This window comes from Zea mays, chromosome 6 (genome assembly GCF_902167145.1).
Source record: "Zea mays cultivar B73 chromosome 6, Zm-B73-REFERENCE-NAM-5.0, whole genome shotgun sequence".
NCBI lineage: Eukaryota > Viridiplantae > Streptophyta > Magnoliopsida > Poales > Poaceae > Zea > Zea mays.
The window spans coordinates 175,216,428-175,221,881 of record NC_050101.1 but is presented as its reverse complement, the minus strand read 5'-3'; the positions used below and the strand labels follow the sequence as shown (position 1 = coordinate 175,221,881).

The following is a 5,454-nucleotide window of genomic DNA, read 5'->3' as shown; positions in this document are numbered from 1 at the left end:
TTGGTTGGGGCATGAGTGCGTGTGCAACATGTGTCAGAGTGAAAGTAGACTAGAGGAGCTGAATAGACTACACTTAATTTTTTTCCAAAAAAGCTTCGAAATAAAGTTAAATTATCGGGTTAACTGATGCAGGCCGGTTCAACCGCTATCAAGGACGGTTGAACCACTCTGAACCAGATCAACTATGAGAAGAGCTCTAAACCGAGAATAACACGAAGAATAATGAGAGATTCTTTAAGACTACGAGTTCTAGGAATAATCTTTACTACTCCTTAAGATGATAGTGTAGGCGTCCACATCTACACGGTTCTGCCACCGCCTCTTCGCGGCGCACGCCCGCGCAGAACCTTCTAACCGCGATCTCCACCGCGATCTCCGTGCGCACCGTCTCTCTCGCCCCCGCCCTGTCTCTCTCGCTGTCTAGCCGCGTCGGCTCTCACATGGAAGGAAACTCTCCACCGCGATTTGCGCGCGCACCGTTCCTCTCCCCATTACTCATGTCCCCATTACCGCGCTCGGTGGGAGGTCCGCCATTTTTGGAAGGTCCGCCACCTCCGCCTCGGCCCGCCGTCAATGGAAGGTCCCAGACTCTCCCCACCATGCCCCTGCCCACGCGTCCCCACTCCTGCGCTGATATCTCGCACCCGTAGACACCGCCACAGCACCCCGGCCCGCCGCGCGATCTCCAGCCCCCGCCCCATGCGCCTTCGTCAAACCCCTCCGCCGCGGTAATGCAGGCTTGAGATCGAGCAGATCCGCCATCCCGCGCCCTCGCTCTCGCTCTCGCCCCGACACGCATTCACCCTGGCCCCGCTGCCCTGCGCCGCCATACCCTCGCCCCATCCTTCCCTGCCCCCGCACCGCATCCAACACGCAGATCCAGCGCCGTCGCCGCGAGCATACAGAGGCACCGCGCGGACACGACGACGTCGCGTGCTGTGGTGAAGGAGGTCGCCCTGAACTGGTTGGCTACAAAGGCGACAAGGTGGGTGGTGTCGCGGAACTCCACGAGCAGGCCCACGAGCGCCGGGAGCGAGCGCGCGCACTCCTCAGTCATGAGGCCCACGACGCCTCACCTTCCTCAAGCTCCACGGCGTCCTCACCCTCGCGAGCTAGCAACGCCTTCCTCTCCGTCGTCCGTGTGCATCTCCATGACGCTTATGGATGTGTACGCCAAGACCAGCCGGCTCGAGCTGGTCCTGCAGGTGCTCGGCGAAATGCCTAGCAGGAACGTGGTCTCGCGGACCATGCTTGCCGCCTCGCTGGTAAGTTTCTATACAACAAGCAGCAAATGTATTACTAACCTTGCACTTAGACAGGTTTGCGTGAGCAGTGATGCATATTGGATCTATCCTAGATTTCTCAAAATACGAGATTTGACTCCGCCCATTTTCAACCGTATCGGTGAAGATAGGGACAAGAGCTGACTTGAGGAAGATGATGGATTTTGGATGCTTGAACGAACGGTGGAAAAAATCGGGTACAAGTGGCTTCAAAAACACACGAGTACATTCTCTATTCCTTTATTTTTAAGGACTAGGCATAATCTGCCGCACGACACAATATACCAAACTGCACAAAACTGAAGCATTCCATTAGTTCACATGTTTGATTAGGGTAGGGCAAGTGCAATTAGTAACGAAAACAACACGACATTGTAAAAGGACCATTGTCGCAAAAAGTATTTATTCTTCAGCATTGATTACAAATCAAGCCAGCTAAATAACAAGTTTCAGAAACTTGCAACAACGCTTCAAAATATCTGTAGGAAGGACTGTCGCCATGGCACGCCAGCCCTTTATTCATCCGATTCTGTGCGGACAGCTGCAGAAATAACCATGTTAATGTGTATTTCGCATGTTTGTTATGTTGGACACTGAAGTTTTCCATTATGTAGATCATTGTGTCTGAATATTTTGTTTTTTCATGTAGAGCACTAAAGCTACAATGTTTTTATTGGGCCCTGATCATACCTATGCTCTGTTTAGCCAGTGATTTTGTGAGACCATTATCCAAAAATTGTTGCCTGGCTACGGTCGATATATATATATAGTCTTATTTTCCGTTTTGCATTCTGTCTGGTTCTGTATATATTCTATTTAGAAAACACTGGCTATTTTCCGTTTTGCTCTGTTTAGTCAATCAATTTAACTGTTGTAAAAGATGCAGTGATTTCTATGAACACAATTTTTGGATGAACACATTATATTTACCTGTAGCAGTTGTCACAGGAGAATTTATCCTCTGTGTTTTAAGTTACAAGTGTCCAGTCAGAAAATACATTATAAATAGAAATCACTGGAACTCATAGCAGTAGCCCTGGCACACTTAATCACCATAAAAATTGGATGAACACAATGGAACTCATAGCAGTGCTGAAAGGGAAATGTGCCCTTGGGACATTTCTAAATATTTTGGTGATTGAGTGCCAACTCAAGTGCTTAAAATGTGAATTTATGCAATGGATGAACAAAGTGCAAATCAAGAGCAAAGGTATGTTTCTAAGTCTTAGTACATTGGTTTTGTGTACTAATATATTTGTCTAAGTGGTAGAAACAGAAAGAAGAAGAGAAGAAAAGACTTGGCTGTGTACAGCCAAGAGGCTGTTTCGGTCTGGGGCACCGGACTGTCCGGTGGTGCACCGGACAGTGTCCGGTGGTGCACCGGACAGTGTCCGGTGCGCCAGGCTGCCTCGGCCGAAGTGGCCACTCTCGGGAATTCGCCGACGGCGTACGGCTAAAATTCACCGGACTGTCCGGTGTGCACCGGACTGTCCGGTGAGCCAACGGTCGGCAGGGCCAACGGTCGGCCGCGCGATCTGCGCGGGACACGTGGCCAAGCCAACGGTCGGAAGGGGGCACCGGACTGTCCGGTGTGCACCGGACTGTCCGGTGTGCACCGGACATGTCCGGTGCGCCAACGGCTCCCGCATCTGCAACGGTCGGCTTCGCCATTTAAGGAAAGGAATCGGGCACCGGACACTGTCCGGTGTGCACCGGACTGTCCGGTGCGCCCGACGACAGAAGGCAAGATCAGCCTTCCAGATTTGCTCTCAACGGCTCCCAGCTGCCTTGGGGCTATAAAAGGGACCCTTAGGCGCATGGAGGAGAATAACAAGCGACTCTTGAGCATTCTTGATCATCCACACTAAGTCTTTGCGCATCCGTTTGTGATTCTAAGTGATTCGAGCTCCGTTCTTGTGAGAAACTGTGAGATAGTCTTTGAGCTCGATTCTTGGCCGTGTGTGTGCGCATTTCGCTGTGGATTTGTGTGTGTTGCTTCCCTCCCTTACTCCGTGTTTCTTTGTGAATCTTAAGTGTAAGGGCGAGAGACTCCAATTTGTGGAGATTCCTCGCTAGTGGGATAAAGATAAGCAAGGCATAACACCGTGGTATTCAAGTGGGTCTTTGGACCGCTTGAGAGGGGTTGATTGCAACCCTCGTCCGTTGGGACGCCACAACGTGGAGTAGGCAAGTTTTGTACTTGGCCGAACCACGGGATAAATCACCGTGTCTCCTCAGTGTTGAATTCTCTGTGATAGTCATATTGTGCAAGATCTCCTCTTTAGCCACTTGGCAATTATTGTGCTAACCCTTAACAAGTTTTTGTGGCTATAAGTTAAGTTTTTACAGGATCACCTATTCACCCCCCCTCTAGGTGCTCACAATTAGTATCAGAGCCGTTCTCTTCACAAAGGGACTTACCGCCCGAAGAGATGGATCCTAAGGGGAAGGGAATCGTGATCAACGACAAAGAGAAGGAATCCTTCGTCAACGAGCCGAAGGACGACAAGCCTACCGACTCCGGCTCGGGGCATAGACGGAAGGAAGGGAAGAAGAAGAAGACAAGACGCATCAAGGAGATCATCTACTACGACGATAGTGATGAGTCTACTTCTTCCCAAAAGGATGATGACAACGACTACAAAAAGACGGTCAATTCGAACTTTTCATTTGATTATTCTCGTATTCAACATAGTTCGAATTCGCATTTGCTTTCCATTCCTCTTGGCAAACCTCCACACTTCGATGGGGAGGACTACGGATTTTGGAGTCACAAAATGTGTAGTCACTTATTCTCTCTCCATCCAAGCATATGGGAGATTGTGGAGAATGGAATGAAATTTGATAGCTCGGATAGTCCTATGCTTATAAATGAACAAATTCATAGAAATGCACAAGCTACTACTGTTCTCTTAGCATCTTTGTGCAGGGAAGAGTACAATAAGGTGAGCGGCTTGGACAATGCCAAGCAGATATGGGACACCCTTAAGATCTCTCACGAGGGGAACGACATCACCATGCTCACCAAGATGGAGTTGGTGGAGGGCGAGCTTGGACGATTCGCCATGATAAGGGGAGAGGAGCCAACTCAAACGTACAACCGGCTCAAGACCCTTATCAACAAAATAAGGAGCTACGGAAGCACGCGTTGGACGGACCACGACGTCGTCCGCCTAATGCTCAGGTCCTTTACCGTTCTTGATCCTCATCTCGTGAACAATATTCGTGAGAATCCCAGGTACACGATGATGACGCCCGAGGAAGTACTTGGAAAATTCGTGAGCGGGCGGATGATGATCAAGGAGGCAAGGTACGTCGACGACGCGTTGAACGGTCCACTCCACGAGCCTCAACCCATTGCTCTAAAGGCAACAAGGAGCAAGGAGTCGCTACCTAGCAAGGTGGCGCAAGTTGAGGCGGCCGGGCTCAATGATGAAGAGATGGCTCTCATCATCAAGAGATTCAAGACGGCGCTAAAAGGTCGAAAGGGACAGCCAAGCAAGGCCAAGACCAAGGGAAAGCGATCATGCTTCAAATGCGGTAAGCTTGGTCATTTTATTGCTAACTGTCCCGAAAATGATAGTGACCAGGAGCAAGGGAAAAATGGGAAGAGAGAGAACAAGAAGGCTTACAAGAAGGCCAAAGGCGAAGCACACCTTGGAAAGGAGTGGGATTCGGATTGCTCTTCGTCCGACTCCGACGACGAAGGACTCGCCGCCACTGCCTTCAACAAATCGGCTCTCTTCCCCAACGAGCATCACACTTGTCTCATGGCAAGGGAAAAGAAGGTAATCACTCGTAATGCTAATACTTATGATTCTTCTAGTGATGATGAATCTAGTGAGGATGAAATTGATTACTCTAGTCTATTCAAGGGATTGGATAGAACTAAGATAGCTAAGATTAATGAGTTGATTGATGCCTTAAATGAAAAGGATAGAATCTTAGAGAAACAAGAAGACCTTTTATATGAAGAACATGATAAATCTGTTAGTGCACAAAATTCACTTGCTCTAGAAGTTAAAAGAAATGGAATACTTTCTTGTGAACTTTCTACTTGTAATGAAACCATTTCTTCTTTAAAAGGTGAAATTAATGTTTTAACTGCTAAACTAGAAGTAGCAAGTAACTCGTGTGTTGAAAATATTACAATTTGCACTAGGTGTAAGGA

The 5,454-nt window shown here is 48.7% G+C and overlaps 1 pseudogene across 2 annotated transcripts; it reads left to right on the top strand.

The window, feature by feature from the left end:
- The first annotated feature begins 566 nt into the window (after nucleotides 1–566).
- On the top strand, nucleotides 567–2,562 carry LOC100275602 (LOC103635383-like pseudogene; annotated as a pseudogene). Of its 2 annotated transcripts, NR_148529.1 has the most exons (2): nucleotides 567–1,265; nucleotides 1,358–2,562. The product of NR_148529.1 is annotated as a protein-like pseudogene, transcript variant 1 (transcript). The 2 variants fall into 2 exon arrangements; NR_148530.1 differs by having other exon boundaries at nucleotides 567–2,562.
- The last annotated feature ends 2,892 nt before the right edge of the window (nucleotides 2,563–5,454 follow it).